Genomic DNA, 10,232 nt, shown 5'->3' with positions numbered 1-10,232 from the left:
CCCATGTTTTTCTAATATTCATAAGACCACAAAATGGTATATAAACCATATTTCTGTTTCTTTCGATAATTCTTTAAAATGTGCTTCTCTCCGTGAATAGTATCGTCCTGGTTGTGCATGTGCCTGTGTATGCCTATATATGTATCCAAAAAGCTGAACCCTAAGACTAGAGGAAAAGGACAAAATCAGCCAGTGAGATCATTTGTGTCACACAAGTCTGGGAAGCCATAAATTCATTAACTCATGTACTTCTAAAAAAAGAAGAGAGAGTCCCAAGTGAAGGCTAAAAACAAAAGAAATGGTTGAAAATCTTTTCAAGGATTTTCCAACACCCCGTATATTCAGCCAAGAACCTACCTTACCCTAGAAGACCCTCCTCGGGTAGATTTTCTCCCTGGAGAGACAAAACTAGTAGGATTCCAGAGTCAAGGTCCTTGGGCATAGTTGAGGATGAAGCCAAGGTATTACTCTGAAAATGGGGCTGGGGATCCAGGGTAGGAATACATATTGAGCTATAAGACTGACATTACCCATGCAAGAGACTGGAAGTTTTCTCTCAGAAAAAAATGGTTCCCCACCAAGACTTTCAGACCATGACAGGCCCTGCCCCTGCACAAGAAATTCTGATCATCATTATAAATATGAACATACAGCCAAGGCTCACGATACATTTGAGAGAAGCCTCTAACTTTGGAAAGACCAGCCAAAATAAACGAATAAGACACACTTGCCAGAAATAAAGACAACACAGTGAGCAAATAAAAGTTTAAAAATTTTTTAAATATAGTATTAATGGTCTCAAAGTAACCAGAAATGATTTTTTGCATCAAGAGATAATAACATGTTGCTATTTTTTAAAAGACTTTTCATAGAACAATTAAATAAAAATGCTATAAAAGAAGGGATGATAACTGAGGAAATCTTCAGAAAGTAAAGCAAACCCACAAGAAAGGATAAATAATAGGAGGGAAAAAGTTAAAATCCAAGAAGGGGTCCATGAGACCTAACATCTAATAAGAATGTTAGGAGGAAGAAAATATAAAAGTTGAAAACTAAGAAATTATCAAAGTACTACTAACATAAAATTTGCAACATCTAAAAGACATAAATGGGTTTCTGAATCATGAAGGCCCAAGTGCCCATCATGATGAATAGACCCACAACAAAGAATATCTTTGTGAAATTTCACAATACTATGGATAAAGAGAAGAGCCCAAAAGCCTCCGAGGAGAAATAGCAGGTCCCTGAGGAAGGATGACGAATGAGAAGAGCACTTGACATAGCAACATTGGAAGCTAAATGATAAAGGAGCAAGGCCTTCATTCTGTCAGCAATGGTTTCAAGCCAGAACCCTGACTCGAGCCAAATTTTAAACCAAATGTCAAAGTAGAATAAGGATAGTTTCAAGCAGTCAAAGTATCAAAAAATTTTCCTGTCATGTTCCCTTTTAAAGAAAGCCACATAGAAACATACTCCATTACAACAAAGGAGTAAATCACAAATGAAGATGTGGAAATCAGGAAACTGGAGGTCCCACACAGTTAGAGATTAAGGGAATTCTAGACAAAAAAAAAAAAAAAAAAAAAGTGGCAAAAGGAGAACCCAGGATGGCAGCTGTGCAGAAAGCCTAGAGGAAAATCAGTCCAGATGCAGGCCATGGAGGACTCCAGGAGCTACATGCCAGCACTGCTTGGTTGTAATGATATTTGCTTTCATTTGGAGAGTTTAGCCATAAATTAGTTACAGGTACACAGAAACTAAGCAAACACAGAAAGGATGCAATTCTTAGCTCTAGCCAAAACTAAATGTTCTACAAGAAAGGTTATGATATAATGTAGCTCAACTGTGAGCATTATTTATATAATGGTAATTATATAAACATTGATTATTCATAAAATTAAGTATGAATATGATTATACTGAGAGACGTGGGGTATATTAATTAGTTTAGGCCACTATAACAAACTACCATACACTGGTTGGCTTAAACAACACACGTTTATTTCTCATAGTTCTAAAGGCTGAGAAGTCCAAGATCAAGGTACCAGCAGATCCGGTGTCTGGTGAGGGCCCTCTTCCTGGTTTGCAGGCAGCCGGGTTCTTATATCCTCACATGGGGAAAAGCAGAGAGAGCTCTCCTATCTCTCCTTATAAGGCCACTAATCCCATTCATGAGGGTTCCGCCCTCATGACCTAATTATATCCGAAATCCCTCACCTTCTAACTTCATCACATTGGGAGTTAAGGTTTCAACATGCAAATTTTGGGAGGATGCAAACATTCTGTCCATAACACAAGAGAAGAAACTAATTCCTATAATAGAAAATAATATCTAAATTAAAAAATTAGCAGTAGAATGTGTTAGTTAAATATGGAAGCAGCTATAAGAGTAACAAGTGATTGCCTTAGAAGGATGAGGATGGGGATAAGGAAAATGAGACAAGCATTATAAGTCGTACAGTTGCTTTTTAAAACTAGAACTAAATATATTACTTTGATTAAAATAAAACTTTAAATTTAAATTTATAATAAAGGAACACAATCAAAATATATTTTCCTTCCAATTATTCAAACTATATGCTCATTTCTTTACGATTCAGAATTATTCACAAGATCTTTTTTCCCCCTAGTTTCTCAAACCAAAATAGTAAAAAGCCTATTAAGATGGGTATTTCCCTCAGAAACAGGGTGGAAGAGTCTTCTTGGCTTGCAGTTAGATGATATCTCTCAGATTTCAAGATGATGGGCTTGGGGCTATATCAATGACCCAGTAACTTGAAGGACATAGGAACAGAGATGGGGTCTGGAAATCCTGGAAAGTGGGGAGTAGAGGGTTTTAATATCAAGAATTTCTAGGAAAGCTGCTATTTCAGGGTTAAGCCAATTGTGGGGCAGCTTTCTTCCAGGAGTGGAAATGATCTCCCTGATTGTTCAAGAAAAGGTGTATCTACTGTCTTTGCTGGCCCTGTGCTTCCAGTGCCCTGAAGTCTCCAGGCCCATTCCTCATGAGCAGCTCCACACATCAGTAAAGCGATGTGCCCTCTTAGGAAGCTGCCTGTCTGTAACTACTGCCACTGCAAAAGCTGGCTTTTTGATATTGCTGCCCACATTCATGGATTTGCGGGTCAGATTTCTCTAGGCAGCTCCCTGCTGCATCAATTAAGACATCTCAGCCTCAGGAAATGACTTTTCCAGAGCCACTGCCACAGTGCCTCTGGAGACTTCAGCTCAGTTCCTCCAGCCAGCCACCCAAAACTCTGACCTTAATTCTGCCGACAGTCAGTGGCAAAGAGGATCTAAATTCTGCTTTCTCTGTCATCCTAAACTCTTGTCTTCAGCATGGGTCTCTCTGAGTCCTAAAGTTGTCCAAAAGCCCCAAGATTTCTTCTACTTGCTTGTCACAAAATCACAAAACTCTCTTATAGCATTCCACCTGCGGGGGGCGGGGGGGCTTCTTGCTTTTGACTGCCATTGAATCCACTGGGGATTCCTCAGGTTTTCTGACATTTGAATAGCTCTATTTCTTAGCTGTCAGGGCTAATGAAGAGGTTTTTTTTTTTCATGAATTTTTAAATTGTCTAGCCCTTTTCCACAGAGGAATAGCTAAATATTGTCAGCCTAAATCAGCATACAGCAAGCATCAGTTAAAATTAGGTTCACTCAGTTGCATGTTTTGAGTTTACAGAAACTTAAAACAAGGGTACTCAAATGACATTAAGGTTTACTCTCCCCTCACATGAAGAAGTAAGGAGTTAAGTAACCTGAGTGGTGATACCTTTTCTATCATTACTCTACCATCCCTAGGAAATGATATTTGTACTCATGATCCAAAATGACTGCCAGGACTCCATCCAACAAATCTGTTTTCCAGGCAGGAGAATGGAAGACGGAGCAAGAAACTGGCTCACATTTCCTTTAGAGGACACCTTCTAGGGTCACAGTCAATTCTACTTATCTCTCATTGGTCAGGGCTTAGTAATGTGACTTCATTGAGCTACAGAAGAAGTTGAACACTGGACTCATTAAAAATCCTTGGGTATAAAATGTAAAACAGTGATTCTAAGGAAGCTAAATGTATTTCATAAAAACTTTTTTTTAAGACAAAATAAAAGAAAAAAATAGACATAATAGAAAGTATATGACCCTTCTGGGATTTGTAGACTTCAATCTCTCTACCAAGAGATCAAACTACAGAATAAAATCAGACAATATAAAGAAAAGCGGAAAGAAAAGGGATGGAAAATGTATGGCTTTTACAAGAAATCTAACCTTCTATTCTTAGTGTCTCTTCATTCTATCTATTTTCATATATATTACATATTTCTGTTAAACCCAACTCTCAATATTAGAATAAATTTTTACAACTTAATGCCTCCCAGGTTTGAGCAAAAATCCTAGCACAAGGGAGAAACCTAGTAAGTTTCTATTAAATGGACAGTTGGATGTGGGAATATATGACTGTTGGCAGCATGAGTTTAACAAAACACATTGCCGTGCACTAGTTATCAAGTATTAACAAAGCTTCTACTGTATGCATGCTATAGTAATGGGCATGACAAAGAAAAGAGAATACATGGATTATGCCATCCTGTGGAGGAAGCAAATATAATCACCATTCTTATCTTCTACTACCAAATATCTGAGATGAGCCAACAGCCAGCCATGAATCCATATGATCTATGGATTATAATGAATACATTATATAATTCATGGAAATAGAGGAGGTGCCAGATAATGTAGTCTGTTTACCAACCTCTGGTTATTTTTTGACCAGATTGATAGATTCTAATAAACTTCAACCTCATAGCATGAGACATCGGTAATGACTTTCTTATGCTGTAGCCAGTTGTGGGGCGATTGCTGTGACCTTTGAGTATGCATTTAGAATCATAAGATGTTTACAATAATTCTTAAAGATAAAGTTTCAGACCATAAGCTAATTTTATCCCTAAAAATGATTCTCTTTCCTCTGATTTACCCTTTCTTGTACTCTTATTAAATTACCTCACTCTTCACTGGCCCCAACAACATCTTAGAAGATTCAGGGCTCAAGCTTCGTAGGTGAAAACCATCACCCCAACTTTGTGATGCACCTTATGAATTCACAAATCTCCTTTCTGCCAACTAATAGGAGCTAGGTGACTTCTGGAATTGAGACTTCTGAACAAGCTAGAAATGAAGCCTGAGTCATTGGTATTTTCACCTGTGGCCCTGATAAGTGGTACCTTCTTCCAACCCACATGACAACTCAACTGCAACATATGGGTCAACCACACTGTAGAAATGGTCTCTGCCTCTCCTGCAGCCTGATACTTTGATTGCATTGTGGTTCCTCTAAAAGCCCTAATACAGAGGTCTGTGGATTCTTCTCTTTACTATGCGGTTTGAAGCTGGGCAGAGGGGAGGAGACTTCGGAAAGAAAAATTGCCCAGTGCACCATAACAGCTGTATAATTAGGCAAGGCAGGCCAGTGCTTACAGCATTTGTCATTCAGCAATTGTTCACACTCCAGGTTCCATAGCCAGGTGCTTCCAACAATGAGGTGATGATAATGTCTTTATGTGACTTGAGCCCGAAGGACATTCAAGCTCACATAGACCAAGCAGGAACCCTGGCAGAATAAAATGAGCACTGCTTTACTTTCTTAGTGTTCACTGGTCTATTCGTCATCAAAATTAAAAACACTTTGTTACAAAATTTTAAACATTAGTAAAAACAAATTCAACCAAGGGAGGGCTGTAGGAAAGATTTGTAAATTTTTGCTCCCAATTTTTTCTCCAAAATTCAAGATTTGAGATTTGTGATTTGCGACGCCCTTTGTGAAAACAGGGATTTAATGCCAACTAATAGAAAGTGGACTGGAGGGACAGAATCTGCATAAGAAGTATTGAAACAGCGTGAGCCTCTTTGGTCTTCTTTTTGCCCTGAAAAAGAAGAATCTCTCCCATTTTTAAAAAACTTTAAATATCATAACTCTGGCTATTTTGTTAAACTATACAACTCCCCCATGAAGCATGATCTCCTAGCACCCTGGGTGCACAGAAGAAGTTCCCGGCTTTTCACAGTTAAAATTGAAATAATCACATCTGCAGCCCAGGTGGTTTTTTGCCCTAAACCGTGTTATCTCTTGGACTTATTCTCAATTTGTTTTCTTTAATGATCTTCCACCTTTCTATGGTCTACTAGTAACCAAGGTTACTTTTCCTCCATCTTGCCTTCTTTTACCTTCAGTCCAGTTGTATATCATGCAGTCATCCACTGAACTTTACTGGATTCCTTGTAGTAATGCCAGACTGCGCTAGAGAATCTGTGGATTACACTGCAATTGTTTTGGATTTTAATCTGCAATTGACTCCTGTTTTGAGAAGCAACCCAGCTCAGCCTCATCTCTTAAAACTGTCCTTCTCCACCCTCAATGGTAGGCCCACAACAACCTCTGTTTTTACTATGTGAACTCTGACCCTCATGCCTGATGGGCATCAAATCCAAGGGTACCAATCAGATTCTCTGAAAGGGAACCAAGGATGCTCAAATATCTGAAATGAGACTGGAACCGGCTTATGTGAATTTTGGAGCTACGAGGCAGCCATGCATGTAAATATGCCAGAATAGCCCATTTACTGAGAGAAATGATGAAGTGTAAATACAGAAGGCAATACAAGAGACGTGTGGTCCTAGAAAAGCAAGAAGACCAAAAGAACAGCTGAGTAGGCTCTGGACTGCATTCCGGTTGCTTGTTCCAGTCCTTCAGGGCCAACCACTCTTCCTACTCATGAATTCTGAGAGACTCCTCTCTGATCTAATAACAATGTCTAAGGTTTTATTAATTCTGCTTAAGTTGATTCGAGTAGAATACTGCTGCTTCTTGTGACAGGGAGGTGAAAGTTTTATTATTTGAAAATTTCCAGAGAGGAAATTTTCTTTGTTTTGAAAAATATCTTGATGAACTGCTTGGACTAGAAGGTTAGATCTGAGGACACAGCAGGTGTTAAAGCAACAAAGGAGAACACTTAACTCTTCTGCATAAACAGGATTTTTTTTTCTTCTGAAAGAGAAGGAATATAGAGAAGAAGCAGGCAGAGGAAAGAACAAAAATAACTAATAAATGGCTTGAGGCTGAATGCCCTCACAGGGTTCAGACAATGAAAATTCCCCGGTGGTGGAGTTGTTAGACCATTTTAAGGATGGTGACAAATAATGTTCAATTTGAAATTCTTTGTTGCTGCAGTGAAAACATTCCATTTGTCTACATCCCACCGCCTGTCCTCTGCACCAATGTCTGCTTTGTTTGCATATGAATTTTTGTAGAAATTGAGCAATGGGCTGCTTCATAAATGTTTATTTTGGTACAGAACGTGTATAGCAGATGAGAGACAGGGGCCCAGAGCTATAGGTAAGCATGATCTCTTGGTCTGATCTTTTAATATCTACATAGTGTGAAATAAAGATTAAAGACCATCTTACTAGGATGGAAGAGACTGATGGGATTCGGGACATGCCACCCCAAAGTATGGCACCTTGGCATTGGAGAAAACCACAGAAGCAGGAACAGCTCTCTGACCTTCTCCTGCCCTCTCACCTGAAGCAGACCATAGAATTAGAAAGAATTCTCTGACCTTTACCAGAGTAAGACCCTCACGTAAGAGAGGCCCACCCAGAAAAGAGGAATGTCCTTATCTCAGAAGACATAGGAACACAGTGAAGAATCTGAACAAACAGGCCTTGCTAAGTCCCCCCGAAACCCCAGTTTATTATCATTAAATCATACTACTTTTCTCCAGCCATACTTTCCACAGCTCTCCATTTCATCAAACTTAGCATAAAAATATACTGGCTTTCCCATTTCTGTGGGGTCCCATTTTCTTATGGCTCCCATGCCACATAAAATGTGTATTAAATAAATTTGTATATTTTTCTTTTGTGAATCTGCTTTTTGTTATAGAGGCCTCAATTGTGAAGTTAAGATGGGAAGAAAAGGTGTTCTTTCTCTCTTGGAGGACTGCAAGTCCCACATAACCCTGCGTTACATAGGCAACCCTAAGAATCTTGATTCAAATGTAGCTCCTCTTCCACTCATAAATTCATTTTCGATATGTAAATCTAAGTTAAATCTAAAAGCAACAATCCAAACACATGAGTTGCAAAGGCTTTTGAGGTTTTCAGGTGTATAGAGCGTAATCCGCTAGAGAGGTAGGTAAGATGAGCTCCGAAGTTGAAACAAATTTACTCAATGGCTCCATGAACTCGGAGCAAAGATATATTAGATTTGTGATTGGGATTTCATTTTTTAAAAAAGATTCTTTGTGCTTTCAAAAATTATCCAGACTAGCATTCTTTTAACTAGCAAACTCATCTAATGCATTTAAAATATGATTTAGTTTTGCAAAACGGATTTACAAGTAACTTTTCAGGAATCCATCTATTGACTAAAGAGAGGTATGTCTGTTATGCAAAGCACTGTACTTAAGTACCTTAAGGAATAATCCCAGTCCGTTATTTCTTAGCCTATCTAGTGGGTGTTTGTGTTTGTTTTATAGCTTTTTCCCCTCTTTGATTTACATTTACGAGACAACTGGAGAGAGATGATGTGAGATGGTTTTTATTTTTATGAGCAAAAGGAACCACATCAACCACAAGTAGCAGAACACTCCGTGACTGAATTATTAAGGTCTCCCCAGCACAGGGAAAATTAAAAGGGCATTTTGTCCCTACTTTCACTTCTTATGGTGAAATCATGCCCTACAGATGTCTACCAAGCAATTCAATTATAAGCATAAGCTGTGGTTGCACCTTCAGTTGCTTATGTTACCAACACAACTTGAAACTAATTTAAATGTATTAAATTTCCATTCAGCTTTTGGGTGTTCATTTGTGATTATCTGCTGACAACTGATATGACTCTAATTAATCAGCCAAAATAATGAGTAATGGCCTAATTCATCTTTTTCATGACTCCGTGAGAATACACCATCACGAGAGTATTGAGTTAAAACTTCGATATGCCTACTCTTCCTAAAATAAAAGTGGACTTCCAAGCCATGTCATATTTACTACCAGTTACACAAAGCTAGGTACAAACATATTTAATCAACTAGTAACTATAACCCCATAACTATTACTGCCCTGTCTTGCCTACACACACACACACACACACACACACACACACACACACACACACCCCACCTCCATTTCTCAGAGGGTGCAAATTGGCAGCACAGAAGCCAAACCTAGCCCACAGATGAGCTTTATTTGGTTTGCATATTAGAAATCCCATTGTTATAAAAGCCTATGCTATCACATTTGAAAATTAGGAGATTTCACATAGAAATTCACATTTCTAGCTTCTCTTAAAAAAAAAATCTGGCAACACTGGATTGGAATTCCACAGGGCAATTATCAGCTGGAGCTGCGATGCAAAGTCCCGTGGTTGGGACTTTAAGCTCTCTCAGCTTTACTGCAGTCCCCACCACACTGTTACCTTTCACCCAGTCCACAGCACACATTTACCTTCCTAGCAGATGTCTGAGTTTGCAATTCCTGTCCTACATTGTTCTCCTCCTCTGTGTTTTCAGAAAACACATTCTCTTTGGATGCACTAAACACTAAACTGCTTCCACCAGAGAATCTCAGGAAATCTGAGCCTCCATTTTCACTTTCTGTGCTTTTATAAATTTAAAAAGATATCCCTATATACAACTAAGCCTTAAAATACAGGTGTGTGGCACTTTAACACACAGACTCTACTCATAAACATATTTAGGCATTTTTCGCCCTGCAACACAAGTTTTCATCCATCTTATTTATGTTAATCAAATGAATTTTTAAAGTTGCATAATTGTTTAAAATTAGTCTCTTTGGGAAACTAACATTGGGATAGAAAAAAAAATTGTACATATAGCTGAATATCTCATTTGAAGAGTATTGTGTTTCTGTACTTAACAAAAGGTAAATAAACATGTTTATTAAAAATATGGTAGAGGCTGGGAGCAGTGGCTCATGCCTGTAATCCCAGATCTTTGGGATGCCAAGATGGGAGGATTGCCTGAGCTCAGGAGTTATGCCCAGCCTGGGCAACACAGTGAGACCTTGTTTCTACAAAAATTTATAAAATTTATCTGGGCATGCTGGCATGTGCCTGTAGTCCTTGCTACTTGGGAGGCTGAGGTAGGAGGATCATTTAATCCCAGCAGTTCAAGGCTACAATGAGCCATGATTGTACCACTAGACTCCAGC

This window comes from Aotus nancymaae, unplaced genomic scaffold (assembly GCF_030222135.1).
Source record: "Aotus nancymaae isolate 86718 unplaced genomic scaffold, 86718_ANA_hifiasm-v0.15.2.pri h1tg000003l, whole genome shotgun sequence".
In the NCBI taxonomy this organism is placed as follows: domain Eukaryota; kingdom Metazoa; phylum Chordata; class Mammalia; order Primates; family Aotidae; genus Aotus; species Aotus nancymaae.
This window is presented reverse-complemented; position numbering follows the sequence as displayed.